This window comes from Bufo bufo, chromosome 6 (genome assembly GCF_905171765.1).
Source record: "Bufo bufo chromosome 6, aBufBuf1.1, whole genome shotgun sequence".
In the NCBI taxonomy this organism is placed as follows: domain Eukaryota; kingdom Metazoa; phylum Chordata; class Amphibia; order Anura; family Bufonidae; genus Bufo; species Bufo bufo.
In genome coordinates this window covers 927,793-939,499 of record NC_053394.1, presented here as the reverse complement: position 1 = coordinate 939,499, position 11,707 = coordinate 927,793, and positions in this window count along the sequence as shown.

Genomic DNA, 11,707 nt, shown 5'->3' with positions numbered 1-11,707 from the left:
GGACTATCACCACTATCAGAGCTATAATCACCAGGACTATCACTAGTATCAGAGCTATTATCACCAGGACTATCACTACTATCAGAGCTATAATCACCAGGACTATCACCACTATCAGAGCTATAATCACCAGGACTATCACTAGTATCAGAGCTATCATCACCAGGACTATCACTACTATCAGAGCTATAATTACCAGGACTATCAATAGAATCAGAGCTATAATCACCAGGACTATCATTAGTATCAGAGCTATAATCACCAGGACTATCACTAGTATCAGAGCTATAATAACCAGGACTATCACTAGTATCAGAGCTATAATAACCAAGACTTTCACTACTATCAGAGCTATAATCACCAGGACTATCACTAGTATCAGAGCTATAATCACCATGACTTTCACTACTATCAGAGCTATAATCACCAGGACTATCACTACTATCAGAGCTATTATCACCATGACTTTCACTAGTATCAGAGCTATAATCACCAGGACTATCACTACTATCAGAGCTATAATCACCAGGACTATCACTACTATCAGAGCTATAATCACCAGGACTATCACCACTATCAGAGCTATAATCACCAGGACTATCACCACTATCAGAGCTGTTATAACAAAGGACTATCAATAGTATCATAGCTATAATCACCAGGATTATCACTACTATCAGAGCTATTATAACAAAGGACTATCAATAGTATCATAGCTATAATCACCAGGATTATCACCACTATCAGAGCTGTTATAACAAAGGACTATCAATAGTATCATAGCTATAATCAACAGTATTATCGCTACTATCAGAGCTATTATAACAAAGGACTATCAAAAGAATCATAGGTATAATCACCAGGACTATCACTACTATCAGAGCTATAATCACCAGGACTATCACTGTTATCAGAGCTATAATCACCAGGACTATCACCACTATCAGAGCAATAATCACCAGGACTATCACCACTATCAGAGCTATAATCACCAGGACTATCACTGTTATCAGAGCTATAATCACCAGGACTATCACTGTTATCAGAGCTATAATCACCAGGACTATCACTGTTATCAGAGCTATAATCACCAGGACTATCACTGTTATCAGAGCTATAATCACCAGGACTATCACTGTTATCAGAGCTATAATCACCAGGACTATCGCTACTATCAGAGCTATAATCACCAGGACTATCACCAGTATCAGAGCTATAATCACCAGGACAATCACTAGTATCAGAGATATAATCACCAGAACTATCACTACTATCAGAGCTATAATCACCAGGACTATCAGTAGTATCAGAGCTATAATCACCAGGGCTATCACTACTATCAGATCTATAATCACCCTGACTATCACTAGTATCAGAGCTATAATTGCCAGGACTATCACTACTATCAGCGCTATAATCACCAGAACAATCACTACTATCAGAGCTATAATCACCATGACTTTCACTAGTATCAGAGCTATAATCACCAGGACTATAACTACTATTAGAGCTATAATCACCAGGACTACCACTACCATCAGAGCTATAATCACCAGGACTATCACTACGATCAGAGCTATAATCACCAGGACTATCACTACTATCAGAGCTATAATCACCAGGACTATCACCACTATCAGAGCTATAATCACCAGGACTATTACTACTATCAGAGCTATAATCACCAGGACTATAACTGGTAACAGAGCTATAATCACCAGGACTATCACTAGTATCAGAGCTATAATCACCAGGACTATTACTACTATCAGAGCTATAATCACCAGGACTATTACTACTATCAGAGCTATAATCACCAGGACTATCACTACTAACAGAGCTATAATCACCAGGGCTATCACTACTATCAGAGCTATAATCACCAGGACTATCACTAGTATCAGAGCTATAATCACCAGGGCTATCACTACTATCAGAGCTATAATCACCAGGACTATCACTAGTATCAGAGCTATAATCACCAGTACTATCACCACTATCAGAGATATAATCACCAGGACTATCACTAGTATCAGAGCTATAATCACCAGAACTATCACTACTATCAGAGCTATAATCACTAGGACTATCACCAATATCAGAGCTATAATCACCAGGACTATCACTAGTATCAGAGCTATAATCACCAGGACTATCACCACTATCAGAGCTATAATCACCAGGACTATCACTAGTATCATAGGTATAATCACCAGGACTATCAAAAGTATCAGAGCTATAATCACCAGGGCTATCACTACTATCAGAGCTATAATCACCAGGACTATTACTACTATCAGAGCTATAATCACCAGGACTCTCACTAGTATCAGAGCTATAATCAACAGGACTATCACTAGTATCAGAGCTATAATCACCAGAACTATCACTACTATCAGAGCTATAATCACCATGACTATCACTAGTATCAGAGCTATAATCACCAGGACTATCACTACTATCAGAGCTATAATCACCAGGACTATCACTACTATCAGAGCTATAATCAACAGAACTATCACTACTATCAGAGCTATAATCACCAGGACTATCACTAGTATCAGAGCTATAATCACCAGGACTATCACTAGTATCAGAGCTATAATCACCAGGACTATCACCACTATCAGATCTATAATCACCATGACTATCTCTAGTATCAGAGCTTTAATCACCAGGACTATCACTACTATCAGAGCTATAATCACCATGACTATCACTAGTATCACAGCTATAATCACCAGGACTATCACTACTATCAGAGCTATAATCACCAGGACTATCACTAGTATCAGAGCTATCATCACTAGGACTATCACTACTATCAGAGCTATAATCACCAGGACTATCAATAGAATCAGAGCTATAATTACCAGGACTATCACTAGTATCAGAGCTATAATCACCAGGACTATCACTAGTATCAGAGCTATAATCACCAGGACTATCACTAGTATCAGAGCTATAATCACCATGACTTTCACTACTATCAGAGCTATAATCACCAGGACTATAACTAGTATCAGAGCTATAATCACCATGACTTTCACTTCTATCAGAGCTATAATCACCAGGACTATCACTACTATCAGAGCTATTATCACCATGACTTTCACTAGTATCAGAGCTATAATCACCAGGACTATCACTACTATCAGAGCTATAATCACCATGACTTTCACTACTATCAGAGCTATAATCACCAGGACTATCACTACTATCAGAGCTATAATCACCAGGACTATCACTAGTATCAGAGCTATAATCACCAGGACTATCACTAGTATCAGAGCTATAATCACCAGAACTATCACTACTATCAGAGCTATAATCACCATGACTATCACTAGTATCAGAGCTATAATCACCAGGACTATCACTACTATCAGAGCTATAATCACCAGAACTATCACTACTATCAGAGCTATAAACACCAGGACTATCACTAGTATCAGAGCTATAATCACCAGGACTATCACTAGTATCAGAGCTATAATCACCAGGACTATCACCACTATCAGATCTATAATCACCATGACTATCTCTAGTATCAGAGCTATAATCACCAGGACTATCACTACTATCAGAGCTATAATCACCATGACTATCACTAGTATCACAGCTATAATCACCAGGACTATCACTACTATCAGAGCTATAATCACCAGGACTATCACTAGTATCAGAGCTATCATCACCAGGACTATCACTACTATCAGAGCTATAATCACCAGGACTATCAATAGAATCAGAGCTATAATTACCAGGACTATCACTAGTATCAGAGCTATAATCACCAGGACTATCACTAGTATCAGAGCTATAATCACCAGGACTATCATTAGTATCAGAGCTATAATCACCATGACTTTCACTACTATCAGAGCTATAATCACCAGGACTATCACTAGTATCAGAGCTATAATCACCATGACTTTCACTACTATCAGAGCTATAATCACCAGGACTATCACTACTATCAGAGCTATTATCACCATGACTTTCACTAGTATCAGAGCTATAATCACCAGGACTATCACTACTATCAGAGCTATAATCACAAGGACTATCACTACTATCAGAGCTATAATCACCAGGACTATCACTACTATCAGAGCTATAATCACCAGGACTATCACTACTATCAGAGCTATAATCACCAGGACTATCACTACTATCAGCGCTATAATCACCAGGACTATCACTACTATCAGAGCTATAATCACCAGGACTATCACTACTATCAGAGCTATAATCACCAGGACTATCACCACTATCAGAGCTATAATCACCAGGACTACCACCACTATCAGAGCTGTTATAACAAAGGACTATCAATAGTATCATAGCTATAATCACCAGGACTATCACTACTATCAGAGCTATTATAACAAAGGACTATCAATAGTATCATAGCTATAATCACCAGGACTATCACTACTATCAGAGCTATTATAACAAAGGACTATCAAAAGTATCATAGGTATAATCACCAGGACTATCACTACTATCAGAGCTATAATCACCAGGACTATCACTGTTATCAGAGCTATAATCACCAGGACCATCACCACTATCAGAGCAATAATCACCAGGACTATCACCACTATCAGAGCTATAATCACCAGGACTATCACCACTATCAGAGCTATAATCACCAGGACTATTACCACTATCAGAGCTATAATCACCAGGACAATCACTGTTATCAGAGCTATAATCACCAGGACTATCACTGTTATCAGAGCTATAATCACCAGGACTATCACTGTTATCAGAGATATAATCACCAGAACTATCACTACTATCAGAGCTATAATCACCAGAACTATCACTACTATCAGAGCTATAATCACCAGGACTATTACCACTATCAGAGCTATAATCACCAGGACTATCACTGTTATCAGAGCTATAATCACCAGGACTATCACTGTTATCAGAGCTATAATCACCAGGACTATCACTGTTATCAGAGCTATAATCACCAGGACTATCACTACTATCAGAGCTATAATCACCAGGACTATCACCAGTATCAGAGCTATAATCACCAGGACAATCACTCGTATCAGAGATATAATCACCAGAACTATCACTACTATCAGAGCTATAATCACCAGGACTATCACTAGTATCAGAGCTATAATCACCATGACTTTCACTAGTATCAGAGCTATAATCACCAGGACTATCACTAGTATCAGAGCTATAATCACCAGGGCTATTGTCACGGGGTTCCGAAGGTGCACTCGGTCCCCCATCGCCCGCAGAACTGCTGCTTAGCTTCGGGAGCGAGGATCTGTGTTTGACCTCATTCCCAGGGCGGCTTTACTAGCTGGGTGGCTCCTTGCTCCTAAGTCTGCCTTGAGCGCCGAGCTGATCACTCGGTGCTCGACTGGTTGGTCTGTCGGTCATGTGACGCTGGCCACGTTACATGACCCTCACTCCCCACTATGAATACAGGCAGCCTGTTAATTTCTAGGTTCCTGGTATTTGTTGGACTGCTGAATACTTACCTGATCCTGTTCCTTGACCATCCTTTTGCCTGATCCTCCTGTACTGCGCATCCGTCCTGGTATTGTGACCTCGGCTCCCACCTGACTACTCTCTTAGGACTCCTCTTGTACTTCTCTGCTCTCCTGGTATTTATGACCCCGGTTTCTCCTGACAATTCTCTGCTTGCTCCATTTGTACTTTGCAGCTTTCCTGGTATTGACGCGGTCCGTTCACGTCCTGTTGTTTGTCTGTCTGTCATCCCTGCACTTATTCCAAGTTAGGGATTGCCGTCCAGTTGTCCCCTGTCATTAGGACACGTGAGGCAAGTAGGCAGGGCCAGGGGTAAGGGTGGAGCGTAGTGGTCACTTCCCTCCCCCCTGTGTGTGTGTGTACGCGACCGTTACAGCTATCACTACTATCAGATCTATAATCACCCTGACTATCACTAGTATCAGAGCTATAATTGCCAGGACTATCACTACTATCAGAGCTATAATCACCACGACTATCACTAGTATCAGATCTATAATCACCCTGACTATCACTAGTATCAGAGCTATAATTGCCAGGACTATCACTACTATCAGAGCTATAATCACCAGAACAATCACTACTATCAGAGCTATAATCACCATGACTTCCACTACTATCAGAGCTATAATCACCAGGACTATCACTACTATCAGAGCTATAATCACCAGGACTATCACTAGTATCAGAGCTATAATTGCCAGGACTATCACTACTATCAGAGCTATAATCACCAGAACAATCACTACTATCAGAGCTATAATCACCATGACTTTCACTAGTATCAGAGCTATAATCACCAGGACTATAACTGGTAACAGAGCTATAATCACCAGGACTATCACTACTATCAGAGCTATAATCACCAGGACTATCACTACTATCAGAGCTATAATCACCAGGACTATCACTAGTATCAGAGCTATAATCACCAGGACTATCACCACTATCAGAGCTATAATCACCAGGACTATTACTACTATCAGAGCTATAATCACCAGGACTATAACTGGTAACAGAGCTATAATCACCAGGACTATCACTAGTATCAGAGCTATAATCACCAGAACTATCACTAGTATCAGAGCTATAATCACCATGACTTTCACTAGTATCAGAGCTATTATCACCAGGACTATCACCACTATCAGAGCTATAATCACCAGGACTATCACCACTATCAGAGCTATAATCACCAGGACTATCACTAGTATCAGAGCTATAATCACCAGAACTATCACTAGTATCAGAGCTATAATCACCAGGACTATCACTAGTATCAGAGCTACAATCACCAGGACTATCACTAGTATCAGTGCTGTAATCACCATGACTTCCACTAGTATCAGAGCTATAATCACCACGACTATCACTAGTTTTAGAGCTATAATCACCAGGACTATCACTACTATCAGAGCTATAATCACCAGGACTATCACTACTATCAGAGCTATAATCACCAGGACTATCACTACTATCAGAGCTATTATCACCAGGACTATCACTAGTATCAGAGCTATAATCACCATGACTTTCACTAGTATCAGAGCTATAATCACCAGGACTATCACTAGTATCAGAGCTATAATCACCAGGGCTATCACTACTATCAGATCTATAATCACCAGGACTATCACTGGTATCAGAGCTATAATTGCCAGGACTATCACTACTATCAGAGCTATAATCACCAGAACTATCACTACTATCAGAGCTATAATCACCATGACTTTCACTAGTATCAGAGCTATAATCACCAGGACTATCACTACTATTAGAGCTATAATCACCAGGACTACCACTACTATCAGAGCTATAATCACCAGGACTATCACTACTATCAGAGCTATAATCACCAGGACTATCACTACTATCAGAGCTATAATCACCAGGACCATAACTAGTAACAGAGCTATAATCACCAGGACTATCACTACTATCAGAGCTATAATCACCAGGACCATCACTACTATCAGAGCTATAATCACCAGGACTATCAATAGTATCAGAGCTATAATCACCATGACTTTTACTAGTATCAGAGCTATTATCACCAGGACTATCACCACTATCAGAGCTATAATCACCAGGACTATTACTACTATAAGAGCTATAATCACAAGGACTATCACTAGTATCAGAGCTATAATCAGCAGGACTATCACTAGTATCAGAGCTATAATCACCAGGACTATCACTAGTATCAGAGCTACAATCACTAGAACAATCACTAGTATCAGAGCTATAATCACCATGACTTCCACTAGTATCAGAGCTATAATCACCAGGACTATCAATAGTTTTAGAGTAAAAATCACCAGGACTATCACTACTATCAGAGCTATTATCACCAGGACTATCACTAGTATCAGAGCTATAATCACCAGGACTATCACTACTATCAGAGCTATAATCACCAGGACTATCACCACTATCAGAGCTATTATAACAAAGGACTATCAATAGTATCATAGCTATAATCACCAGGATTATCACTACTATCAGAGCTATAATCACTAGGACTATCACTGTTATCAGAGCTATAATCACCAGGACTATCACCACTATCAGAGCTATAATCACCAGGACTATCACCACTATCAGAGCTATAATCACCGGGACTATCACCACTATCAAAGCTATAATCACCAGGACTATCACCACTATCAGAGCTATAATCACCAGTACTATCACTACTATCAGAGCTATAATCACCAGGACTATCACCAGTATCAGAACTATAATCACCAGGACAATCACCACTATCAGAGCTATAATCACCAGGACTATCACCACTATCAGAGCTATAATCACCAGGACTATCACCACTATCAGAGCTATAATCACCAGGACTATCACCACTATCAGAGCTATAATCACCGGGACTATCACCACTATCAGAGCTATAATCACCAGGACTATCACCACTATCAGAGCTATAATCACCAGGACTATCACTACTATCAGAGCTATAATCACCAGGACTATCACCAGTATCAGAACTATAATCACCAGGACAATCACTAGTATCAGAGCTATAATCACCAGCACTATCACTACTATCAGAGCTATAATCACCCTGACTATCACTAGTATCAGAGCTATAATTGCCAGGACTATCACTACTATCAGAGCTATAATCACCAGAACAATCACTACTATCAGAGCTATAATCACCATGACTTTCCCTTGTATCAGAGCTATAATCACCAGGACTATAACTACTATTAGAGCTATAATCACTAGGACTATCACTACTATCAGAGCTATAATCACCAGGACTATCACTACTATCAGAGCTATAATCACCAGGACTATCACTACTATCAGAGCTATAATCACCAGGACTATCACTAGTATCAGAGCTATAATCACCATGACTTTCACTAGTTTTAGAGCTATTATCACCAGGACTATCACCACTATCAGAGCTATAATCACCAGGACTATTACTACTATAAGAGCTATAATCACAAGGACTATCACTAGTATCAGAGCTATAATCACCAGAACTATCACTAGTATCAGAGCTATAATCACCAGGACTATCACTAGTATCAGAGCTACAATCACTAGAACAATCATTAGTATCAGAGCTATAATCACCATGACTTCCACTAGTATCAGAGCTATAATCACCAGGACTATCACTAGTTTTAGAGCTATAATCACCAGGACTATCACTACTATCAGAGCTATAATCACCAGGACTATCACTACTATCAGAGCTATAATCACCAGGACTATCACTACTATCAGAGCTATAATCACCAGGACTATAACTGGTATCAGAGCTATAATCACCATGACTATCACTACTATCAGAGCTATAATCACCAGGACTATCACTACTATCAGAGCTATAAACACCAGGACTATCTCTACTATCAGAGCTATTATCACCATGACTTTCACTTGTATCAGTGCTATAATCACCAGGACTATCACTAGAATCAGAGCTATAATCACCAGGACTATCACCAGTATCAGAGCTATAATCACCAGGACTTTCACTAGTTTCAGAGCTATAATCACCAGGACTATCACTACTATCAGAGCTATAATCAACAGGACTATCACTATTATCAGAGCTATAATCACCAGGACTATCACTACTATCAGAGCTATAATCACCAGGACTTTCACTTGTTTTAGAGCTATAATCACCAGGATTATCACTACTATCAGAGCTATTATCACCAGGACTATCACTAGTATCAGAGCTATAATCACCATGACTTTCACTAGTATCAGAGCTATAATCACCAGGACTATCACTAGTATCAGAACTATAATCACCAGGGCTATCACTACTATCAGATCTATAATCACCAGGACTATCACTGGTATCAGAGCTATAATTGCCAGGACTATCACTACTATCAGAGCTATAATCACCAGAACTATCACTACTATCAGAGCTATAATCACCATGACTTTCACTAGTATCAGAGCTATAATCACCAGGACTATCACTACTATTAGAGCTATAATCACCAGGACTACCACTACTATCAGAGCTATAATCACCAGGACTATCACTACTATCAAAGTTATAATCACCAGGACTATCACTACTATCAGAGCTATAATCACCAGGACTATAACTAGTAACAGAGCTATAATCACAAGGACTATCACTACTATCAGAGCTATAATCACCAGGACCATCACTACTATCAGAGCTATAATCACCAGGACTATCAATAGTATCAGAGCTATAATCACCATGACTTTTACTAGTATCAGAGCTATTATCACCAGGACTATCACCACTATCAGAGCTATAATCACCAGGACTATTACTACTATAAGACCTATAATCACATGGACTATCACTAGTATCAGAGCTATAATCACCAGAACTATCACTAGTATCAGAGCTATAATCACCAGGACTATCACTAGTATCAGAGCTACAATCACTAGAACAATCACTAGTATCAGAGCTATAATCACCATGACTTCCACTAGTATCAGAGCTATAATCACCAGGACTATCAATAGTTTTAGAGCTATAATCACCAGGACTATCACTACTATCAGAGCTATTATCACCAGGACTATCACTAGTATCAGAGCTATAATCACCAGGACTATCACTACTATCAGCGCTATAATCACCAGGACTATCACCACTATCAGAGCTATAATCACCAGGACAATCACTCGTATCAGAGATATAATCACCAGAACTATCACTACTATCAGAGCTATAATCACCAGGACTATCACTAGTATCAGAGCTATAATCACCATGACTTTCACTAGTATCAGAGCTATAATCACCAGGACTATCACCACTATCAGAGCTATAATCACCAGGACTATTACCACTATCAGAGCTATAATCACCAGGACTATCACTGTTATCAGAGCTATAATCACCAGGACTATCACTGTTATCAGAGCTATAATCACCAGGACTATCACTGTTATCAGAGCTATAATCACCAGGACTATCACTACTATCAGAGCTATAATCACCAGGACTATCACCAGTATCAGAGCTATAATCACCAGGACAATCACTCGTATCAGAGATATAATCACCAGAACTATCACTACTATCAGAGCTATAATCACCAGGACTATCACTAGTATCAGAGCTATAATCACCATGACTTTCACTAGTATCAGAGCTATAATCACCAGGACTATCACTAGTATCAGAGCTATAATCACCAGGGCTATTGTCACGGGGTTCCGAAGGTGCACTCGGTCCCCCATCGCCCGCAGAACTGCTGCTTAGCTTCGGGAGCGAGGATCTGTGTTTGACCTCATTCCCAGGGCGGCTTTACTAGCTGGGTGGCTCCTTGCTCCTAAGTCTGCCTTGAGCGCCGAGCTGATCACTCGGTGCTCGACTGGTTGGTCTGTCGGTCATGTGACGCTGGCCACGTCACATGACCCTCACTCCCCACTATGAATACAGGCAGCCTGTTAATTTCTAGGTTCCTGGTATTTGTTGGACTGCTGAATACTTACCTGATCCTGTTCCTTGACCATCCTTTTGCCTGATCCTCCTGTACTGCGCATCCGTCCTGGTATTGTGACCTCGGCTCCCACCTGACTACTCTCTTAGGACTCCTCTTGTACTTCTCTGCTCTCCTGGTATTTATGACCCCGGTTTCTCCTGACAATTCTCTGCTTGCTCCATTTGTACTTTGCAGCTTTCCTG